This window comes from Lepisosteus oculatus, chromosome 10 (assembly GCF_040954835.1).
Source record: "Lepisosteus oculatus isolate fLepOcu1 chromosome 10, fLepOcu1.hap2, whole genome shotgun sequence".
Lineage (NCBI taxonomy): Eukaryota > Metazoa > Chordata > Actinopteri > Semionotiformes > Lepisosteidae > Lepisosteus > Lepisosteus oculatus.
In genome coordinates this window covers 18256936-18282354 of record NC_090705.1, presented here as the reverse complement: position 1 = coordinate 18282354, position 25419 = coordinate 18256936, and the positions used below count along the sequence as shown (strand labels likewise).

The following is a 25419-nucleotide window of genomic DNA, read 5'->3' as shown; positions in this document are numbered from 1 at the left end:
CTTTTCCACTTTGGACAGGTGTATAATCAAAGGATTGCAGATTTTACATTTTGAAAATAAAACAAATTAGGCTCATCAAATATGTATTTTTAGTTATAAACAAGGCTGGTTTTGGTTAAACACCTTTCTGAGAAATGTTAGACTTTCTGACTTATTTCAAAAGCTTATATTTATGCCCTGTCATAACTGTAGATCATTCTCTGAATACAGAAGAAAAAGCTATTAAAAATAAGTCAGAATATTGAGTAGTCTCGATTTTGACTTCCTGTTACCATCTGACTCACAGTACTTTACTCGGTTAGTATACGTACATTTTGCTAGAGACAGAAGCTGTTAAAATTCCTTTATTTTAAAATATATTTTTATTCCCAATTATTTTTCATTTGTGTCTACATATCTAATAGCTTGCATCATAGGAACTCTGTCTTTAAAAAAGGCACCAAAAATAATGAATAGACATCCAGACCAATAAGCTGATTAAAATCACAACATGAAGACAGGATTCATAAATACGCTTGTAACCCCTTAATCTATATACCTTCTGTATATCCTCTATGTGATTTGTACTGCAACTCATTTACTGTAAGCTGTCTAAAGTCTACAGCGCCAAGTTTACTGCTTGCATAAATAACAGATGGGCTCAGGAAATAACTTGTTTTGTTGTCATTTTTTTAAGTCTATTTCAAAACTGAATTCTCTATATAAAAATATATATTTTTAAAATATTATCAATTTGTTGGATACTTACTGTATCTGTTTGTTATCCATTTAACAATGAAAATTAAAACACACAGAAGAGAGTACTGGACACTTCCAATTTTAGACACTTAAGAAAGGAATTTTTACTTCCTTCTGGTAAAATGTGAATAAATATATTCCTAAAGTTGTAATTAACGGAAATAACATCCCTTTTTAGAGAGGCTGGCACACAAAGCACTGTGTATTAATAATGCATTGTTTTAAAAAAGAAAATGCTACAAAAGGCTTATGTATTTAATGATTTCATTGTTGTAGAAAGTAAAAAAAAAACAGAATAACAGATGAGCAAATTAAGTAAACAAAATGCAGAAAGAAACCAATTCAGCAAAACATACAGTATATTAAGGTTAGAATTTTCCTTCTGGTAACACAAGATTTAAAAAAGAAGGGGACTAAGAACAAGAACAGGTAGAACAATAATACACTGGAAATTAATACACTGGAAATAATTATTCAATCAACATGAACTTTATCAAATATTTGAAAATGGGAGCTCTCTTCTGAGATCTCATCCTCTGCCATCTCAGCATAATAACTCTGTTTGCTATTTGTTAGAATCTATTGGTATGCCACTCTGTTTTCTTATATAGTGGTTTGGGTGGATGCTCTATTAATCTTTCTATATGAACAGTTACTCTGCTTGATGAAATTGGGACCAATGAGCCAGGCCGCAGTGCTGTGATAAGCCCATTCATCTTTATTTGACTCCTTGCTGACACTAGAGCACGTAGATGACAGAGGTTAAGTCAGTGAGTGGCCATTGCCTCCTCGTTTGCTCTTTCATGTTCCTTTTAACCATCTTCCTCCAGCCAAAAAAAAAAAAACATGATTTGTGCCAATTTCATGGGGGCACAAACTGGAACATGTGATAACTTTCTACACGGTTGGTTTTAATACAATCTCACTACCACATCTAAGGCCTATATTGTTGTCAAAATGTTTGTTTTCACTGTGTAATAGAGTTGCAGAATCTGAGTATTGAGGAGTCTGAACTGCAAAAATGTCACATCAGACATTGGCTCCTTTCCCTTTTTATCTCAGTGTCATTTTGTGATTATTTCATAATGTTTATGAGCCATGACTGAATTCATTTTGCCAAGAGTACATTTAATGATACAATGTTTGAGTGTGTGACAGCTACTGTAATAAACCTGTTTAGAATAAAGCTTAAAAAATTAGTTAATTGAAGGATCTATGCTAAACCTTGCAAAACCCATGATTAAAAAGGTATATTTCTGTTATATTAATTTGCTTGTATTTGTGCATTTGTCATTTGTTCTTGTATACAGAAGAGAGACATTTTCTTTTTAAAGATCCTTGCTAAGTGGACTTTTTTTCCTAGTGAGTGATAGAAAACACAAATATTTCACTTCTTTCAAAAGTAGTTAAATTATTTCAACCCTTACGGAACACATTTTTTAAATGAAAAGGGACTAAGGTGCAGATTAAATAGAAGCTCCAAAACATCCACAAGCAATACATTTCAATTGAGTTATCTTATGGCAGCTTTGTTTGAGCTACCAGCTTCTTGTGTGTACCCTGAGGAAAACTGCCATCAAGCGCAAGTTCTCAGTGTCCATGATTGCATCCTAAATCACAAATCTAAATTACATACATTACTGTTCATTTGAAATAATAAAAAATGAAAATATTAACCACTAAATTTAAGTAGTACTGTATGAGTCTCTAATTAGAGAATTCTCACACTGATTTTATCAACCTCACAATTCATATTGAAAGGAATTCTTGAATTGCTAGACTTACAGTGGTCTTCTGAGATCAGTTTTGTTAAAAGAAGTTGAAGAGAGAACGTGGAAGCCACACATCGGCTATTCTGGAGAAGGAACAGCCAATAAAGATATTTGATTCAATCAGCATGTTTTAAAACTTCTCTTGAAAAATGAATTAAGTGATACATTAGACTTGTACATTGCACTTGTAAACTTAGTTAACCTTATGCCTGTATTTGTTACCAGGTTTTTTGGACTGAGCCAAAAGGAGCTCCTTACCATATAATAACATGTTATTATATAATTGCATGTGAACAGTGCAAACTCAGATTCTATACGAGGGACATGAATTCTATCTTAGTCTTAGTATCCAGTTAGCATGTGGTAATAATGTTAGAGCTGAGAGTTCACAAGAGGTGGAAAGAGAAGAAAAATGAATCCATGCTTGCTGTTTTTAAATTCTGCATGCCTTGATATTATCCACTTATTTGCACTTACTCTATTTTGTTTTCTAACTGCAAATGTCCTTCATTTCTTATGGTGATCATGCCCTTCAACACATTCCCCTAATTCTAAATGTGTGTCCTCCAGCCACAGTGCCTCTTCTAGCAGTCAGTCTGCTTTGAAACTTTGGATAAAGATTACTGAATGAGGAAAATAAACCAACAAAAAACATCCCAACCACCCACGACACTGACTACATGACTCCATGAAAATATTAGTTATTTGCTAACAGCTAATATGAATAATATGAAACAAAAATATTTGTTTCATTTTGATCCTAATGCACTGATCCAAGTCACTACTGTGCGCCGATTACAAAAGAATCTCATGCCTTTTTTTTTACAAGGAATCAGGTCTGCATTACGCATGTTATGTCAATTTAGAAAGCTTATTTCATAAAATGGAAACCACGAACAAACTATGAGTCATAATGCACATTTCCCCCATTAAAAGGCTTCCATCTAATGGTGTAAAATTCATAGAAAATTTAATACGGGCCTCACTAATTTAGCAAACAAAAAACTGGTTTAAGATGGTTCAATATTAGCACTTATGAACACTGGAGTGCAGTATGCGAGTCATATTTAATTGCATGAATAATGAAGACAGCTTTTGAAACAGGAGTCTCTTCTCAGTCCTTTCGTCACTGAATCTGTATCGTTCCTTGCTATCATGTTTAGGACAAAGACAGCACTTAAGCTACTCATCAGCCAAAGAATATTGCACATTAAAGCAAGATATGTGAGACACCGAGCATAAATGAAGCCATTTAACCCACCAGTATTGCAAAAGGAAGGAAAATCGACAACAGAACTCAAATGTCCTTGCTTGGCTAAAATGTAAAACATGCTTAAATTAATAGACACCTTTCTATAAATTCTAATTCTGGAACCTCCTATACAGAGTTCTGGCAAAATGCCTTCTTCTTTTATTGATATATGTTTTCATAGTATTGTTGTATTAACAGGCCTTCACTGTTCTTTACTAATCAAGATCACAAAACACATGTGGTGCACAATATTAATCATTATTTAGAAACATCTATCACTGTATTCAAATGGCCCTCTGTAGTGCAACCGATGTCAAAACCATAGAAAACACAGCATAGAATAAGGCAAAACTACTGTGAAAGTTGTATAATAAATTAATTTGTTGTCATAAGGGAATGCTCGAATGCTGCATAGGTTCAAAGATTCACACAATACAGCAATCCCTTGGTTTTACAGATTAATAGGAAAAAGAGTTGTATTACTGAATGTCCGTTAAATTGGGAATGCCTTTTTTCAGCCCAGAAATACACTGTTATGTGAGAAATATACAGTATATACTATGTGTATGCTTTCTGAATCTTTTACTTATTTTACAATCAACACAATTAATGAAAATTGTTCCAGTGCCTTATTATCATTATACTGTATATACTATAAGTTCTTTATTTTATGTGTTGTAAATATACCATATAAAATGTGTTAAAGCATACAAAACACGAATACAGTACATTTTATGTCCTGTACACTCTTTTAGTCCAACAATGTCAAACATGTACTTTAACAATACTGTATTTTACTTTATACTGTAAGTGCTTACAGTATTTAACTTTTATTTCTTCTATTGTGCTCTACTTTTAAGAATAAACCAAGTCTGTTGTCCGGGCTAGCCTTACCCTTACCGGACAGTCATCTTACAGCGGAAATCCAGTATTTCTGATTTTATACATAAAATTCTCCTTTAGCATATTTTGTCCATTAAATCCAAAGCCCATCAAAGCAAAGTCTGTTAAATCCAGGGTTTACTGTACAAGTGTTTCAGGAAGAATCTTGTAGGGTGATCGCAAGTGAGTGCTCTGCCAGCTGCAGTAACGCTGATTCAAAGAATTGTAGTAACCTAGAAAAAATCAAATCCATTCCTGGAGATATACAGGTGTTGTTCAATTAACTGTGTATTATGGCCACACATAACCCTAGGATTAAACTAACAAGTCATACATCTCAATTTGGTTGCTTCACTTATGTCTTTGCATTCACTAACCACCTTCTGAAAGCTTCCACTCATGTAAAATTACAATGCAGTTACTGTTTGCTGAGAAGCAGAAAGCGACATACTGCACTTGTTTCATGTCTTTTCTGATATGGATTTGTAATTCCTAACCTACAGTATATACTATACTATCATCTTTGAATTGTTGCAAAGATTAAGGGGACTTTGTTAATGCTCTCTTTTCTAATATCTTTTCTGTGCCACTGAAAGACAAACTAGAGCCTTGCGCCATCAATAATACGATTTATTTTATTTTATGCCTTCACATCACTTCAAAGTGCACAATGTAAAAATATGACAGTATACATATGAGGATTATAAAACTGCATATCAACATAGGTGATAATGCATTTACAAAAAAACATATATTTTCTAAAAATGCAGATTTTCCACCTACAGTGTAATGAATAGGAGGGTGCAATAAACATCACTCCTTCCATTTCAGTTCCACAGTTCTGCTGGAAAAAACAACAACATTTGTGTCTGCTTCCAACTTGTTCCAAATTAAAATATAAATCCCACAAAGATCTAGTCCTTAATCTCACAGTCCTTAAAAATCTTCATGAAATACAAACTTTGCCTTACAACCTCACTGTGTCTGTGATTCTTTGCCACCTTGAAATACTATACAGTGTGCTCTATGCTCCACAAGAAAGAAGGCCATTCCTGACACAGGCTTTACACTTACACACCAATATATATATATATTTTCCATTTTGGAGAGAGAGAATTTGACTGTGTCAAAGAAATTTGTTGTTATTTTTTCTAATTTGGAATTTGGCAACTGAACTGAACTCCACGAGGATGAAGACAACTAAGCTTTACTTACTAGCAATTCTAGATCGTAATCATTCTCTACATTTCATAAAGCGATATACCTGTATATAATACAGAAATCCCTTTTCTTTTCAGTTTTTACATACATTACATCCCTCCTTCACCCCATCTCCACCTTTGCAACTACCCCTTGACTCTTGAGTAAACCTACACAGTGCAGGGGGTACAGTTACATTTCATTGTGCCTCAATAAACATCATCAAATGCATCTTGGGTGTTGTTGGGTCTCGATTCCTTATGAGCTCTATTTAAAAGGTAAACATTATTCCTTATCACGGGATATTTATTCTTTCTCCTGTTATGCCCCAAAGCTCTGAAACTCTGAAAGAGTCACTGTTTCTAAACTCCTTCAAATCTAGACTCAAAATGTTCTTCTTTAGAAGGGCCTTTACTTAACTGGTCCTTTACCCCTCTGGTCCTATTGTATTCAGTACCCCCATCTACTGTCTCCTCTCATTGTGTATTTTCATTGTGCATTGTGCGTATTTTTTATTGTTGTTGTCATTCTGTAAAGCACTTTGAGAAGCCACCTTTAAAGGCGCTATATAAAATAAGGTTTATTATTATATTATTTTTCACTGTACAAATGTGACAAGTTGACACTGATAATTGCTGTACAAAAGCTTGCCAGTACCACTCCATTTACCTGCTGAGGTATTCCTGTGCTGTGCCAGCCACAATAGATTATGGCTGTACTACACTCGTTTGTTACCTCGACTGAAGAATTTTTAAAGGATGATGGCAAGAAGGAAGTTAGAACCCCACTCTGGGAGAACTGGTAGAAATTCAGCCTTTGACCACAGTTTCTCTGTCAGGGCATTTGAAAGCCTCTTACAAATAAGCACTTAAATAAAATGCAATAAAATCTGTAAGCAGTTTTGGAAGCTGAGCAGCTGGCAGTATGGGGCTTTCCACCAAGTAACGATCCGTTTGTGGTCAGAAAACGTGTTGCTGCACCATGCAAGGTACAAGTGTGAAGTTTCAAGGCAGTTAGTACTGTGGTTCCTAAGATAGAGGCACTTTGAACCTTGAGACCAAAATGTCAGAGAGGCAGCCATCATGATTTTACCAGGCAGCCAACTGTGACGAGTTCATTGTATTGTCATTGGAAGGCTCCACACAAATTTGGAGTTACTGTAGCTAGCCCAACAGCTGTTGAAGGTTGAAAGAGGTGAGCAATCAATCTCTCATAGGAGGCAAAAGAAAATGTAACACAAACTTTTGACCTGCATGTCAGAAAAGGCTTTTGTTTGATAAAATTTGCCAAGTTTCAATTCAGTTAGTGCTACAGTGAGTGATGCTTGATGCAGGTATGACATCAGATGTTTGTAGTATGGTCACTGCAATGGTAATTATTGATCAATATGAAGAAAATAAAGAAAAGGGAACAAGGGCAAGAAAGCTATCTTGTTTAATGCAGAAACCCCATTTTCCCACATATTCATCATGTTGGTACTAGAATTACTCTACTCTAAATAAAGTCAATTGCAACAAATGACTTTGAAGCAGAAGACTTTCATATTATGTGGTGACTTTTTTCAAAGAGTGTCAGAATTATTGCAGTAACTTTGAACTGCAAAGTTCATTAACTTTGTCGATGAAATCGGCCACATTTCAATTCAATCGGAGATACGATTCATGGGAAGCTTTTGAAATGGTTTTGAAAAACCAAGAAAAAGGATCCTGAAATTCACCATGGGTTTCCACTACTTGAAAACCTAATAAAGCTGGTCAGGTCTCTTTAATGGTATTTACAGTCATATGCAAGCCATCATGGACCATAGGTAATAACACCAGTTCCTTGAATTGTCTTGATACTATAGCTCCTTAAATTAGACACAAAACTTCAAATCACCCTGGTCTCTTTTATCACGCACATCGTATTCTGTACATAAGGTAAACCTTAAATATGCTGCTTAATAATTGATCTTTACATTGCCTTCCATTCTTTCTACTGCCAGCCACACTCTACCAGGTGTTTTTTTCTGAAGCATCAATGAAGATGTCACATTCTGTCACCCATTTATCCTACAGCTAAAAACTCCCAGCGCTTATGTGGTAGATTTTGCTTTCAAGAACTTATAGACCTTGAGCAAAAAAAAAACAAGGGGTATGCACTACCTCTGTAGTTAATGGATTTATCAAATACCTTATTTCATGCTTTCTGCCTTTGATTTATGAATTTTGATCCTGGAGACAAGGACCCTGTGAGTATTGATTGTGGAAAATGTCAGACTAACAGAAGTTAATTTCACTTGTACATGTGGAAGTCTGAGGTTCCTTGACAGCAATGTCTAGCGAGAGTCAGCTGTCACCGAACTGAAGTGACACAATGCCATCACAGCAGGGAGCATTCCCACCCAACAGACAAAATGACATCATGTTGCTGCAAAGGGGGATGTGTACGGTCACACTAACATGTGTGCAAACGTTCAGTTCTCCTTCTTCTCATATGACTTTTAAACATAACTCTTTCATAATGCGTAATCATAATAATGGTGCCTTCAGAGGGGGAGAGTTTGCAATGGAGAGGGTAGGGTATTGCCCTCTGAGATTTGGTTGTTCTGACTGCGATATGCCTGACAGGATAATGGAATGTCATTCTGCCTAGTCTTTGGCTGATTAGGGAGTGTTTGTTATTTATTGATTGGCTTTCATGGCGAATTATCTATGCACAGGTCAGCAGCATAGCATTTTCTACATGAGGGTAAGCTGGCTGAGTAACCTCTGCAGGCTCCACATGAAAGTGATATGACAAAAGAAGATTTAAAAATACATTGGCGAAATTAATGATGAGTAAAATAAAGATTATTTGAATCTTATTTTCATTCTTATCATTATTCAGGGTTGCTGACTGTTAACACATTTAATTACTTTTACAGCCACTGTCCTTTTTCAGTGTCTCTGATTAAAGGTTCCTTGGAAACACGTTGTAATGGCTAATAATTCACTGATATAACAATAATATTGAATTGCATTTACAGTATATACATCACACCTTTTGTGAAATTCCATACAATGAGCAAAAAGGCCTTGTTACAATAAAAGTTTGACTTTTATTAATTTATATTTCATATACAGTAGAATACAATACTTTTCTGTGAAGAATGTAGCTGAGTATTTCAAAACCTTTTTTTTCAACAGTACTTGATGAATTAGTCTAGGAAAAAATAATGTTACTTCTGTTGAAGAGACAATTATAATTATTATCATGCAGTAATTAAATTACAATTAGTACATTTCCAGCTTAGCTCACCAAACCTCAGAGTGAGTAATAACACTTACTGTGATTATGATTTTAAAAGAGGTTTACATCTGATTTCATGAAACAGAACAGGTCTTGAAGAAGTAGATGCACAGTATATACCGTACTGTATTCTCCTGTCATTTAATCTAACAGCAAAAACAAAAACACCTCAGGAAATGCAGACTTATACAAATACTGTGAGCTGTGAACATAAGGAAGAATATTGTATTTTTAAGGAATTTTACAAAACAAAAACACAACAGATTGCCTTATAGGTAGAAAACAAACATTTTATTGGTTTCAAGGTCTTCACACCACACCAGCAATACTGCAGTGTTTGTGGCACTGGGAGAATCTGTTGATTAGATAGCATCAGAATCTCACAAGAGAGCCATAATTGCAGTGCTACTTTCTTCAACAAGCAGGATTTCCCTTCAGCTTTCATTCCAGAATCACTTTGAAGCTTTTTTTGTTTGGTCTCTTTCAAATGCGAGTAGGTGAGCAGCCTCGTCATCTCGAACATAAAAGGTGGCAGGTCCTGTTCACATCTCGGCCTTTCCAGCTGTCCACATCGCATTGACTTTCTGTCAGAGCCATTCGCTTATTGTTTGTGAGTTTGATTAAAAAAAAAGAGAAACAAAAATGCAATTACTCTGGCTGTAAGGAACAGAATCTATCCCTCATACAGATAATCTCAGGCTAATGTGACAAGGGTTACCACAGCAACCAAAGTTAAACCTCAAGAATTAAAAAGTTTTTCCCCCTTCTTCTGAATTTTTTGCTCATGACGTAATGGTTTAAGTTTGGTGTCTCTATTTTTTGTGGAGAAAAAATGGTTCAGAAAAAAAAGAGAGACCTATAATTATTGTGAATATCACCAGAAGCGAGGCTTTGAGTGACCATTTTATATTATGGAATCGGCTTGGCCTTGTTTTATTTTTACTTCATTTTGGACTTATTTGATAAAATAACACGTCTTCATGGTAAGTTATTTTAGGGCTAAATATGTTGAGTGCAGAATGGAAAAGGACTTTTTTTCCATGTCCTGTTAACTCTGACGTTCGCGATGTTTATGCCTCCAAGGCCACGAGCTCTACTGGAGATCTGGAGATCTTTCCTGCCATTTCTTCTTCCCATTTCTGGAATATGGAGTTTACATATTTCTCCAGCTGGTAGGCCAGAGCAACAATAATTACCCATTAATGCAGGGAGAAAAAAGAAAACAAGCAAGAGAAAGTACCGTTGTAAACAAACAGCATTTCCTTCCTACAGAGTAAACCCTTTGACTAGAGGCTGTATCTGTGTGCAGTATGTCTCCTAATCTGTACAGCAAACAGCTTCCAGATGCACAATTCTTTGCCTTCATTCTGGCATCTCTGGCCTTTGCAGATGCCTCACTGTGAGGGGGGTCTGGGAGTGAAATTGGGCGCATTTTACTAATCATTTAGTTCCAATCTTCCTGAAGGGGAACTTTTATTAATAAACCCTTTTCATCTCTGTCTCTTTGATTAGGAGGAAGATAATCGCTAAGTCATGTGAAAAAAAAGCAAAAAAAAAACAGAAGTGATGTCTGGGGGGTCTTTTTTAACATGTGCTGGACAAAAAACGCAGGACAATGCAAGCAGTAAATGGTTCCAGTTAAGCTTGAGCAGTGAAGTGAGGTATGAATATCTATGAAAAAAAGAATAAAAAGGGTTGGTATGCATACGCTACACAAAGCAGGTAAAACTGATTGGCCATCCATAAACTATTCAGTCAGCAAACTCTTCAATGTGAGGGCTCTGATTGGAGACTGCTTTAAAATAATGACTTGGAAGCCACTCCTGTAAAGTGTTTTTTGGTGAGGGGGATTTATTGTAGCCTTTGAAGCACACTTAACTTATTCAAAGAGATGTTACAAGGACATTGCAAGTGTAAGGTAAAATACAGTATAATGTATATTATAATTATTATTCCAACTATATAGCACAATGGGCAATTCTTCCTGAAAACATTTGTATTGCAGCAGCCACACACACTAGGAGAGGAGTGCTGTTGCTTATTGCTCATGTCAGGATAAAATGTAAATATGCACACTGCCAAAAGCTCACAAAGTCATCAAATGGGAAGAAATATTGATGTCTACTTTCGTATAATAAACACATCTCTCAGACTTCCTTAATTACCCCCCACAAACACACACTTCCCAGTTCATTTCTTTATAAAAAAAACCTGACCAAGCTCAGACTTATATAAAAAAATAGCACTTTCCTTTAGGTTGCAACATGGCCTTGAACTGTAGTTAAAGCTGTTCTGTTTTCTGGCAGGTGGGTTAGAAACAAATCTTCCAGTTTTTCAGTTTAACTTGATTATGGACAGCACAGTAGGATACTGGGTTATCTGGTTGGTCAGATAGTATTCTCAGTTATTTTAAGACTCTTTTCCAAACATTCTTCTGTAGAAAATAAAGTTCTAAAGTTCATAAAGTATGAATGGGGAATTAATGAATGAGAGATAGTAGAGCACAAGATCTGATACTATTTGCTAAAAACATCTATTTTATTTAAACAACCTTTCACTGTTCACCGTTCCGTTTACTTTTCCTTTAAATACAATTTTAAATTAATTAAAATATTGCAACACAAAACCATGCAGAATAAAAAAATAAGCTTTCTTCAGTATACAGTAATTAAGGTAAATTTTAATAACTTTGATTTATCCACAGTATACGGTAGTGGAATGCAGTTTCAAACGGTGCAAAGTTAGTCATACAGTATATGCTTCATTTTACATCTAACATTATTTTTTGAATTTCTGAGACATTTTTTAGAAAAAAAGTCTACTTTAAAAAATAGTCAGGCACAGATGAAGTAGAAAACAGAACAAAATGAATTAAGACACAATAAGAGAAAGTTCCTAAAAAAATCCTATTGGCATTCACAAGCTGTTTCACCACAAGAGACAAAGCCACGTCCTCAATGACAAGATGATGTACATGATATGGACTCATAGCAAAGTTTGGAAAATAAATACCTATGAGAAAGATTAAACTGTGCAGCCAACACATTACTCTTTCTGTTAAAGAGAGCATGAAAAACTAGGCAAATTTTATTCTCATCTCCATAGTTTTTCAGCCTTCATCAGCAACGATGTCATCTTCCATTTGTTTCACTTTGAGACATTGACACAGTCAAAGACATATAGAACTCCATTAGTTTTCCTCATGTGAAGATGCCAGAGTTGATTTCTGAGGAGCTGCTATCTGAATTGTAAGCACTAGCACACATGGTTTGATTTTTTTGTCTTTATTTACATTGGATAAAGTAAATAATTAAAAAAAAACTGTTCATGCCAGACTCAACAAAGTGCAGATGCTTGCCCAGGCCAATGTCCAGTGTCGTTCCGAGGAGAATCAGCAATATGTTTGTTGTTGTTGTTTAACAGCAACTGTCACAGTCAGATATCTCAGATATATCTAAGATAGCTCAGAACGCGGATTTAAAAAGATCTGTTTTGTGCTGGAGCAATAATCTGCCTAGGAATGAATGGAGCTTTTTGTAAAACCATATTTTTCAATCATACATCAACTGCAGGAGCCCCATCCTCCAAATTCAACCCTTAAGAAAAACATAATTACAATCAATATGCAAAGCGAAAAATCCCGGGATAGAATATGTATTAATGTTTGTGTTGTTGGTTTGTTTTATTTTACACTGGGTCCTACACTGGTGTTTGTTCCATTGGTTCATACATCTTTTCATGTATTTAACACTTGTTTTTGCACCTATTCTTCAGTGTTCTCATACAGATGTTTTTTTAAGTTCCAGGGAATCTGTTTCAACCAATGTCAATTTATTCCACAGCCTTACAACCTCTTCTATAGTGAGATGTTTTAAGGTGTCAAGTCCTAAATTCACACCTCAACCTGTGTTTTTGGTTCACTGTTGGTCCTGAAATGGATCAAGGAGCCTTAACGTTTATTGTGTTCTGCAGAGCCCTAAGTTTCAACAATGAACATTTGAAATACCGTGGTGCTCGGAACTCGTGTGGATTCTTGCTTAACTTCATGAAATGTCCTTTTTCAGTGCTTCAAACCAAACTGGTAAATATACTTTAAGCCCTTTAAACTTTAGTGGCTTCACCCTAAATTTACTAAAAGACACCTGTGCAGTACTGTAAACTTTAAATGTATTCTCTAGGCAATTAAAATGTATTTCTGGAAAGCAGCCACTGTATGTACTGTAATTTGTGAAAGAATGTAAATGGATATTTCTGTGCTGCTTATACATGAAACATCTTAAGGCATTTTATATTATTACATTTATAAGCACTTCAAGTCTAAATTTTAAATATAAATGTAAAGACAGATAGAAAGCATTACAGGTTCTAAGAACAGCATAATAACAAGCCCTGCCTAAGACCCAGAAGTTAGTCGACATCTCTACTCATGTTGTTGGTGCCCTTCTAGTGACATGAACACATAGAAGCACATGGAAAACATGTACTAAAATATTCTATTTTACAAATTAAATATTAATAGCAATACAATTTACTATAGCTGTAAATTTAAACATACAATAGGGGTGGGATACAAGACAACATAACCAGCCCGCTCAACTCATAAAATGACAAAAAGCTCTGTATTGGTCCTTCTGAAAAACTGACAGCATCCCAGTTGTAAATTATTTCCAGTTCATTTTCTGCTGTGAATTTACAGTCATCCTGAAGCCTTAGTTTTGAAGAACTGAATAAAGACTTCAAAGTGTTCTCCATTATTACTTTAATTTCACATGACAGTCACAGGCTTTGTTATTCTTTAGGTTTTCTATCCGAATCTACAAATATAATTACAAAATCTAAAAAAAAAATGTTTTCTTGATCTCTAGAATAAATTTAAATATCTGTAATGCAGCTATTTACATTTGATCTCATACTGAAAATATTGATTTATAGAAAGCAAATGTTTACATTAATTTATTGGTATTTGATCCTATAAAAATATCAATTAATCAACATTATGAAAAAAACAACACCTTATAATTACAGTAACAATTAAAATAATCAGAAATGGTAAAACTATAATAAATTGAAGCAATTAGTTATGATTATCTTTTCTTTCTTTGTTTAGATGCAAAATATATTAGCTTTAGCATGTGGCTTGTTTATGACTGCAAATAATTAATCTGTTATACTGGTTAGACTTAATAAGTCATTACTTTGAATCTATTTGATTGTCACTACATGCTATTGTTTTCACGGGATGGTACTGTAGACATGTTGCATTATGACTGAGGAAATTGATTAAGAAGTGCTTAATGGATTATCAGATATTATTCCTTGGGCAATTCATAGAGAATTAAGTCAATCATTTTCTAAGCTAAAATCCCAGATCATTTGTTGTCTCTTAATAGGGTATGATTTATAAGCAGTCTTACAAACAAGCAGGTCTTGTAGAAGCCTAGAGATTACATTTATGAATCACTGCATGTTCACTCATATAAGATTAATTCAAAGAATGCTAAGATGCTTGTTTCCTTTTCTCTTTAATGCAATGTTACTGAAATGTAATTGCTTGTATGTTTTATTGTCCCTTACAATCAAACAGAAATGGATACTTTCCGATTACTCTATTAGTATACTTAGCAATGTCAAAGTAGTTATAAATAAATGACAAATTTCAAGAATTTCCATTGGAAATGAAAACAAGAATACCAATATGTTTTAGTTACAACTAGGACCCAGAGGTTGCTATGTTATGTTTTCATGTCTTCTTTTTCATAAGAGGGTAAAGGTATGCACATTTTTATATAGCCAATGCAAACATTAAAGGGAATGAAGTGCTTTCTTTGAAGTCCTCCAGTACAAAATTGTTTTCTAATATCACACCTTCTGAAACTTCCACTCCTGGAAGAAAATGTTGAGAGATTGTTCACAAGTGTTTGGTTCTTATTACATTTAATAGATACAAATACATTTTTTTGGTAAATAGGTTAAACACACCTTTTAGAGACAGAACTTGTTAACTGGATAATTGCTTGCACTTATACCATATAGCTCTTTTTTGGACACTCCACTCAAAGCGCTTGACAGGTAATGGGGACTCCCCTCCACCACCACCAATGTGCAGCATCCCCCTAGTTTTATATAAAATATTAAACTAAACTATTGTAGATAATTCCAAGTAGCCTTGTAGGCCTCTAAGCAACATATTGTCATGACCGTAAGTCCCTCCTCTTAAGGGCGCTCCGGCTCATTCCCGTTTTGGTTGATTTTCCTTCACCTGCCTCCTGTTCCAGCCCCTCCCTTTAAAGATGCTCCAACCATTCTGGGCTCAGCTCTGGAAGACGGACGCCCGGAAGCCCGCTTACCAGTGCGTCCAAGAGTGGCCCGCCGGTATAGGTGTCCTGACCATCTGCGTCCGGGGCTTGGAGCGGCTGGCTCCGTTACCCCTTTAACGGAGGGGTTTTTAATTCCCCAACCCTTTACTGGATCCTGCTCTGGCTTTTAACTTTTGTTGTCTCTGTCATGGATGGATCACCCGGCTCTGGACTTTCGACCCACTCTGGATTTCCCTTGTTTGCCTTGGCCACGACACCCCCCCCCCCCCCCCCTCCGAGCACCAGTGCACCAGTGCAACTTCGACACGCATTCCTGTTCCTCTACCAGTCTCGTTCATAGTCTGCTTTCCCCGTTTTTATTGCACTCCCTTCCGGATTCTATCGTTTACATAGGGTCCTGAAAAACGCTTTGTGACACGTATATTGTCTTGATCATCTATATTAGATTAAAGTGGTAATAAGGTAATAAGGTTATGTCACTAATAAGAAAATCTTTAATACCCAAAAGAAGTTCTTGTTATGAAATACTATAGCAAAGCATTATGTCAGTTAGGGTTCTTGGTTCTTGTTAGTGTCAGTGTTAGTGTTCTAAGGATGACACTTGGGAATTGAGACTGAATGCTTAACCCTGAACACTTTGAATTTTTGGAACATAACAGTGCGAGCCTATGGCAGGCAGACAGCTATGTGTTATTCTAGTTTACACATGATTACCACTGTATAATGTTATAATTGTATTTTACTTAGGATGGTACTTATGAGGTTTGGACTTTGATGGCTACAGAGTTTTTAAACGGTAGTTTGAACAATTTGTTACTGTAATTTTGTTACACAGGACCACAGATGTAGATAAACTGGATCATATTGTGCAAAGGATGATATCTGCCAATTACAGATTTAAGAATGTAAAAAACCACTTTCAACAGGGTCAGTTTCATTTTTGTTCCCCATATGTAATTTCATTATCACCAGAATGGCGATCAGCATGCTTGGAGCTAATTGGGCAAACTGTTTTTGAAGACTAGTTGTCATTACAGGCCACATTCTGTCCACAGCTGATGTCCCAGTGTGGGTGTAGAATGTATAAGTGCAGCAACTTGTGAGATGAACATCTGAAGTATGTTTGGGTGTAGATGAAATTGGCCATATTTCAATCTAACTGGTTCAGGGGTTCTGGGGAAGATGAACAAAGGGTTTTGGAATACAAGGGTCAATGCACAATCCTAGTTGATACAGAATTACAATTGTTTTCAGTCATCAATTGCCTTGTGCATTCCAATGTCTGTCATGGTTGGAAATGATTCACAAAATTGATACACAGTGTTTGACCAAACCCAGTTTGAAATCTATGACAAAAAACTTGACAATCTTTCCAGTTCTCAATGCTTGAAAGCCTACAAAAAAAACAAACTATGAAACTTACCAATTAGTAAGCATGCAAAATGTTGGATTGTATGGTACTTAGATCGCGACACTATCTTTGTGTCTAGAAAATGAATGTAAATGAATCCTTCTCTATTTTCTTAGGAAGTTACAATAAAATATAATTAAACTTTGCATCATATTAATGTGAATGGGCTGTGCTAATCTGTCTTCAGTTTCTGTAGTTGTGACAAACAGTTGTTTCTCTTTACAGTAGCAATAAGTGAGAATCATAGAATAATCTACTCAGACATATACAGAATTTAGCTTTGTTAAGAATATTAAGTTGGGGTGATAAAGGGATACAGTTTTACTTGCTAAGAATCTCTCTTGTCATATAAAAGTTAAACAGACAAATTACAATCCTCTTTTTCTCTCAAAAATTCTGTGAACACCCAGGGCAAGCTAATCACATAACCTTTCAGTTATTTCTATCCATTTTGCACTCCCCCAAAAACCTTACAGTATATGTTACAATACAACTATTCCCAGGAGGCAGCCACGGTGGTGATCAGATCAGAATGCAAGAAGCTTCCAAAAGCACCCAAAGGCAGAGGCGAAGTTCACCAGAGACTTCTGAAGGAGGAGGAGTTTTAAGGTCTCCAGAGACAGCTCAAGGCGCAGTATGAAGTGGTTGTTGAAGCTGCAGCAGAGGCTGGTTGTGGTTTGGTGGTGGCAGTTGTCAGTCACAGCAGTGGTCAGCTGCCAACTTGGCATTGACCAGTGTTGCTATAGTTGTAGCAGCATTGACTGGGGGTGGACAGAGAGTGGCTGCTGAATGGTAGAAATGGTAGAAGTCATTGCAGAAGTAAGCTGCCGACATGTTGTAGACAGAAGTAGCTGTAGCAGTCACTACAGAGATGGGTGCTGTCTCAGCTGGGCAGGTTGGTAAAAGGACCAGGGTAGCTGTAGAAGTCATAGCAGAGGATGGACCCAGACTTTTAGCAGGCTGGTGGGGCTGTAAAAGAAGGCAGCAGGCTGGTGTGGGGACTGGAGTGCTGGTCAGGTCACAGAGCTGGAGAGCCTGCCATTGTGGCGGTCTACCAGGAACATGCCAGGAGCCAGGCTGATCAAAGTTAGCACTCTCGGGGAGGTCTTCCCCAGAAACCAGTCCAAATGTGGGCTGTCAAGATGGACTGTAGAAGGTGTGCCCTGGATAGGGCCCAGTTGTGCTCCTGCTGAGAACTGGAACCAGTGCAAGGTCCAAAATGAGGAAGGGATAAAAGTGACGTGATACCAGGTGATAGCAGACCAGAGAGTCTATGGTAATCACAGTAGGCCGATGCTGTGATTGGCTGCCACCTTATAGCAGACCAGAGTGGCTATAGAAGTCGCAGCATAGGTTGGCTGCCAACATTTAGCAGACTGTAGCAGTCCCATCATACGTTGGCTGCCAACTGGTAGAGGCTGGAGCAGTCTGGTGAAGCTGTAAGAGCAGTTTAATGGCTCCTTATGGCTCTTTTAATGGCTATTTAATGGAGGCCATACCAACCTGGATAGATGACACTGGGAAAGTCTTAATCACATAGCTTGAACATCATTTCACAAGGATTAATGGCGCCTCAGAATCAGATGCTTTGTACATTTGTAATTGAGTATTTTATGTACAATAACTTTTGGTTTAACGTCCTTTGCTCAGGACCAGCTCCCTGGCCATGTGGCAAGAAGTCTTGGACTCCTGTTCAGAGAGAGGAGTTAACTGTGCAAGAGCTTCAGAAATTGGAGCTTAGGTCAAGGGGGGATGCATGAAATAAAAATCTGAAAGGGAGAAACAATGAAATAAACAGAAAAACGTCTCTGCTCAATTTACTAATTACATTTTTCTACCTTACCATAAAAAAGCTTATCAATACCACAGGTACAAACGAAAGCCCTCCATAAATGTAACCTTGCAAAGCTCTGTACTGCTTCTGACAGACATTACTGCATTGGTGCACATCTTGCATTAAATCGTTGATAAACATAATCAGATGAATATTTTTTCACAGTGTATTCATACAGATGGCAAATTTACAGCTGTTTAATTTCATCATTGCTTTTAAGAAATAACATGTCTGTTTGCAGACGGAGGAAAACAACAACAGGGGAAAAATAAAAACAGTACATGACCTGCAGAAATCACTTGGTGTGTGGGTCAGTGGTGACTTCACTTGTAAGTAATGTTTTGATTGTCACAGATTATATGTTTCTCTCATCTCCCTGACATTTGTTGTACAGGGGGAATTGATTTTTGCTCTCTAGTATGAAAAGGTCACTTTGATCAATGCAGCATAATTGGCACTATATTAGGATCATATCGGGTTATTTTACTGTTTAATGATGAAATATTAAAGAATTGTTGGGTTGGATTGCAGTCATTAGCGTGCACTTTCAATTAGTGCTTTTAATTAATTTGAACCTGAGCTAGAATCCATTTCACATTTAAAAGCAGATACAAGCACTTCCCTGGACAGGCACTGTTTATTTATTTATTTCTGTTTATTTATTCATTTTAAAGATGAATGAAATCAGTGACCTTTAAGAAATTACAAAAGCAATCATGCCTTGAATGGTTTTCTGTGGTATATTACCACTGTTTTCTGAAAAAAGAAACAAGTAAACAAGAGTGATACAAAATACTGATGTAATTACTGGGTAATTTTGACTTTATTAAGTTTTCCTTACACTGTGCACTTAAACCTGATGATATTTGTTGTTACCAATCGGATTTATCTGATTTCTACAATGCTTTCTTTATGATAACAGTAGCCTTAAATCTTTATCCATAATCACAGTTTTGCACTGAATGGATCAGATTTGATTTCGTCTTTAGATGCTATTGTGAAACACAAAGCAGCAGCTCAAAGCTATTTAATTTCTGATCTATTGACAGAGCACACAGAGTGTTCATAATAATTTGATACCCCACACCTTTGAAAGCTATGCCAAGAAAACTGTAAGCAAAATACTTGAACAGTATAAACATACCACTTTTGGTTTTTGCACATTTTTTAGTTCAAGTATAAAAATGTTATTGCAACGGTATCCAACACTATGTAATGATGTACTATAAAACAAGATAACATGACCTAATGTTTTTCTAAGAATATATTGCTACTAAGCATCTGGTATGAAATTTATTGAAAAAAAAAACAGTGTATTGCCTGGGAAGAAGATTGTGCCACACTCCTTTATCCTTGTCGCTTCTGTCCTATTGTAGGATCAAGTAGGCTTATGTCACAAATTTTTAATTGTTCAATAAGACATGAATGTTTAAAATGAACACTTTTGTAGCATAAACCCATTAAATAACTATTTTCAAGCAGTGTTGCATTCCCACCAGTGAATGTCTTCTAACTAGGAAATAAGAATTATCTGCTGCATATGCAGCTAGAGAGTCTTGTCAGATAACGTCATAACCTATGATCTAGTTCATACTGTAAGTATATACCATATAGTGAAGACAAATTATAATTAACAATAATAATTATTATAATAATTGCTTACACTTATAAAGCACTTTTCTGGAAACTAGACTCAAAGTGCTTTACATGTAATGGAGACTCCCCTCCACCACCACCGATATGTAGCCCCACCTGGATGATGCAACGGCAGCCATAGTGCACCAGCATACTCACCACACATCAGCTATCAGTGGGGAGGAGAGCAGAGTAATGAAGCCAATTCATAGATGGGGATTATTAGGCCATGATTGGTAAGGGCCAATGGGAAATTTGACTAGGACGCCGGGGTTACACCCCTACTCTTTTCGAGAAACACCCTGGAATTTTTAATGACCACAGAGAGTCAGGACCTCGGTTTTATGTTTTATCTGAAGCACGGCACCTGTTTACAGTATAGTGTCCTCATCACTATACTGGGGCATTAGGATCCACATGAACCTCAGGGTGAGTACACCCCTGCTGGCCCCACCAACACCTCTTCCAGCAGCAACCTTAGTTTTTCCCAGGAGGTTTCCCATCCAGGTACTGACCAGGTTCACACCTGCTTAGCTTCAGTGGATTGCCGGTTGTGAGTTGCAGTGATATGGCTGCTGGCATATCACTCTGCATATCACATCTAAATTTATTAGATTACTACAGTACAGTAAAAGGAACTCAGTTTTTCAGTGTAGGATTTATTAAGCTTCCAGAATCTGGTGCTCAAGATGCCACAGCTTCAATACCACTACCGTAAGTACGGAAATGTCTTATCTATCACAAACTGTTGCAAGCTTGAAAAGCAAGAACCACAGGAATTCTTGTTAAGCCTCAAGACAATCTGTTAGTCACTACATACATTTTGATTTCATCCTTAGCAATATTTGTCTAATCATTTCATTGTCATCAATGGCAATTATGCAATGCCTTTCAAGGTTTTAATCAAATATAGCATTATACAACATCATGTGTTGCTACAGTATAAATGAAGTCCATAGCTCAGTTTCAACATTGTGTGGATCAATGTGTAGTATGTTATATGCCTATTTCTTTTTAAAAAATCCTTTTAGATGATTAAATCAAGGGTCACAGCAAATAGCTTTTACTTCCAACACATCAGGGTTTTCTTATTTGTTTTCTTATATTTGTTCCTTTTGCTGAATAGGCTGACACTCAAGTAATGAGGGTGATTAGATTGTTTCTTTTGTGATCCATACAGTGTCTATTAGCCAATAACACTGGCCCACCAGGTACTTTTCACTCTCATTATATTTATTCAAAAAGGTCAATAACATAAGAGCCGGGCACTATTTATTATCTAAGATCAACTCTCAAAAATTGACAGAGCTCATAATGGACACTTATGCCCAAAGCAACTATGAACCAAAGCTCCTCTACATTTTTGTTAAATAATAAATGGATAAAGATAAAGCAATGTACATGCAGATCCTGTTCAAGGATAAAAAAATGGGGAATGAGACAGGCAAATAACTCTTTCTCTTCATTATCTCCTTAAGCATGCTGACCTTGGTTTAAAGAGAGAGACATAGAGATAAGTGCTTCATATTTTGCATGGACATAAATCACTATGAAGTCAATGAGGGTTTGTCTGAATGTAGTTTATTCATTTTACAGTACAAATGGAATACAAAACAACTTAGTTAATTTAACGCACACAGCAAAACATTTTTGCAGACAATATTCATATCCAAACCATCCTAAAAAAAACTGTCTCAGTTCATTTCTCATTCTGGGAAATTCTGGAAAACTTTTGGGCTTGACAAATTGTTTGGTTGCATGCAAACATCCTTGATATCATAAAGTCAGTGGCTTATTAGTATTAATAAGCTGTATGCTGTTGCTATGATGTTGCATAAATGTGCACTTACTATACATATCAACTAGCAGATGGTGGCTATCCTTAATACAGACTCAAGAACACATTTATTGATTGGCATTCATACATTGTGTTTTAGACTTCATGGGCCCTACATACAAAACAATTTGGTGCTTAGATCTGCATAGAAAACAATGGGGATTTAAATGCTTAAAATTATTGAAAATAGAGCCTTAGTGTGAAGAAGTCAGTTGCAACCACTGTTCAGTTGAACACAATTCTAATAACTTGAATGTCAAGTGAACACAATGATTCAGAATGTGAAACATTCACTCTTATGGTTTGTACAATTGTAAAATGTAAAATTTTCTGTAAAATAGTCTGGTATTACTTAGCATCACCTCAGAATGTTATACAACAGTATTTAAGCTGAGAATAATGTTTTTTAATGTCAACATGTCCTGCTGATGATAACCATCTCAGAACATTTACAGATTAATATACACGTTATAAGTGATGCAGTAACATTAACATTGTACTGTAAGTTCATCTGCAGCAAAGATTTGATTTGGTATTTTGTTCTTTCTGGACAAGGTGACCTTTGGCATAGAGGATGTGGTCTCAAATTCAAATGGACTGGAATATAAATTCTGAGATCTAGCGTTTTGTGAAGTGTTTTACTGTATGTCTCAATGAAAACTGCAAGAATAAGCTATGATCCTGTTAGGATGGAAACTGCTTTCTATACAGTATGTCTATCACAGTGTTCAAAACAAGCAAGTGTTTCTGTGAAGGAAAAATAAATAAAGGGATGTGTGATCATGTGTATGCTATAAACGTGATGTGTTCAGCACTCAGAATATAAGAAGTAAGTGATCACATGTTCACTGTTCCTGTACATACTGTATTTCACTAGAACGTTTTCCAACCTGCCCTCCTCCCAACCTGAACTTCTATAGTTACCTCCATGAAAATCATCACTAAGAAATTCTTCACAAAGAAAATCAGATCTCCAATATCAACATTAAACTCTATAAACCATGACCAGCATTAAATGAAGCATCTGACCCCACAAAACACACAGAGGGCAAGTAGGAGGCTAAAAGGATTCTAATGATTCCTTTGGACTCTTATGTTCCCATAATGACTAGATGAAGATTTATATGCTGTTTTTTGGTATAATTAGACAGCCACAAAACCATTTGACCCTGGCGAGGTGTAGAGCTCTTCTTCTTTTTGTTTCAGCAGATGAATCAATACTCACACGTTCTTACCACTGTTGAGTGAAATTGAGGAAATGAAAATCTGATAATTTTGCTCCCCGTGCAGTCTAGACAGAGGAGAGCAGTTTTAGTCTTTGACAGGAAGATCTATTTCCAGTTTTTCAAAAGGGTAATGTCAATTTTGAAACTCCTACTCAAATTGATTTTCAGTTTTGCCTAAAAAGGATGTTTTGAAAGTAAAAAGAAAATCTGTGTTGAAATTCTCTGGTTCTCAAGTTCATGTTAATAGCATGTGAGCATGTTTAAATAATTTCAAATACTGTACATTTTAAAAGGATAATTTTACAACAGGGATGTTTCTGTTATGTATACTATTAGTTTTTTTTGGGGGGTTGCGTGTAAAACTGAGGCATCATTATATGTCTAAAGTGTTTCCAGATGAGATCCATTTGTTCTGATACCACAGAACAAATTTAAGTATTTTTTAAAGAGAGTCCTTGCTTTAGAAATCACAAAACATATTGGCTTTAACAAAAGATTCTGAACATTTTGTAAATACATACAATAACAAAACGACTCATATCCAGTACAGTAAATGACTGGCACAAATAATTATAAATAGTATTATTTTCTTTATATAAGTTTCAAATGGTACTGAAGTTTGCTTTAATAAACCCCTTGAGTATATGCTTCCTAAATTTTGAATATTAATATCCTGTATCAAGTAATTCTTGAGTCCTTGTCTACAACATTTTCTGAGAAATGTTTTTTCTCGCAGTTGTTAATATTTTCAAAGAAGAAAGTTTTGACTGTTACTGTGATATACAGTACATGTCTGGTAAACATTAACTGAATCATCCTATATGGATCCTAAAGATTTCTTGTTTGGTTTCTTCTATTTCTTATGAAGTGTATTCCTTTGGCCTAAGAAGCTTAGGATTAACTAGTACCACAGCTGTCTGGGACCATGATTTGTTTTTTTCTTAGGTTGTGATATTTCTTCCATTCCATTTGTTGTGAGTGAGTAATAATTTAAGGCACTTAACTAAATCTATCACCTCCACGTCTATCAAGAAACATTGTTTCCCACAAGTACACAATATGTGATAATATGACTTACATAAAATTATGAGTATTGAGGTCAAGATTAAAACACAACAAACATAACATTATGCAAATGCACTAAATTCCCATAGTCAGCAAGACCCAAACTCCTTTAGGATTCATGAGTGAGAATGAGATCCATAATGAAGTGAGATCCATACTGAAAGTCACTGGTGTTGTTGAAAAACCTTAAACCTAGCCTGTACTATAAGGACTAGAGGACAGCAACTCAATTAAGTATATTATACATTATTTAATATTGTAAGAATAAAAAAAAGATACCCGATTAAAAAGAAATTTTGTTTCATACTCTCACTGATATTAACATATCCATGCCGACAAAGACCATTGTACAGTAAGATCTCCTGTTCATTTTCTTTGGGAAAATGGTGATTGCTTTATTTTTATCAGAGACCATTAGACTTCAGTCATGAAGAAGTTTGAATTCATTTTGAAAAGAAACTAAAAACAAGATCCCCAAAATTGTGAAATTCCATGAGTTTCAAGTGTAAACTGCAAGCCTTGGTGCTGGCTTATAATCGCTGAAATCAACGTCACAAGCATAAAGTATTCACAAGTGCTGAAACTGCTTTTTGGATTGGATTGCTCTCTTTTTACCAAAAAGAACTTGTTGGCTGTGGTGTTTGGAGGCTCCAATCACTTATTCCAGCTACAAAATCCAAAGACCTTGTGGCATAACTCTTGGAGATCCACGAACAGTTTGTGTAGATTGCAGTGCTGTCAGACGTTTGTGCGACCTTTAGAAGAATATAACATTTCAGCTGTAAATTGGCTGATTTCTGATTAATTGCTTTAAGTATCAGCCTAGAAAAGTCAGTGGCAACCATCTTCACAGTCTGGAGTAAAACCTGTTACTTTTCTGAGTTAATGTGCTTATGTTACAAGGTCCTTCTGAAAGTAGGCTAATATGAAATGTCACCAGGCTTGACAATAGATCAGATTAATTTGTTTCAATTGAAGGC

General features: G+C 35.9%; 1 long non-coding RNA gene across 5 annotated transcripts in view; it reads left to right on the top strand.

The window, feature by feature from the left end:
- Positions 1-25419, top strand: part of LOC107078636 (uncharacterized) — a 302990-nt gene that overhangs the window by 223826 nt on the left and 53745 nt on the right. Inside the window, exon 6 of one of the 5 annotated variants that reach the window (XR_011190883.1) lies at positions 18918-19003. The exons of the other annotated variants lie outside the window; for them this stretch is intronic. This is a non-coding gene — a long non-coding RNA (uncharacterized lncRNA). Of the gene's footprint in view, positions 1-18917; positions 19004-25419 lie in introns of those variants that run through there. 5 annotated transcript variants of the gene reach the window in all.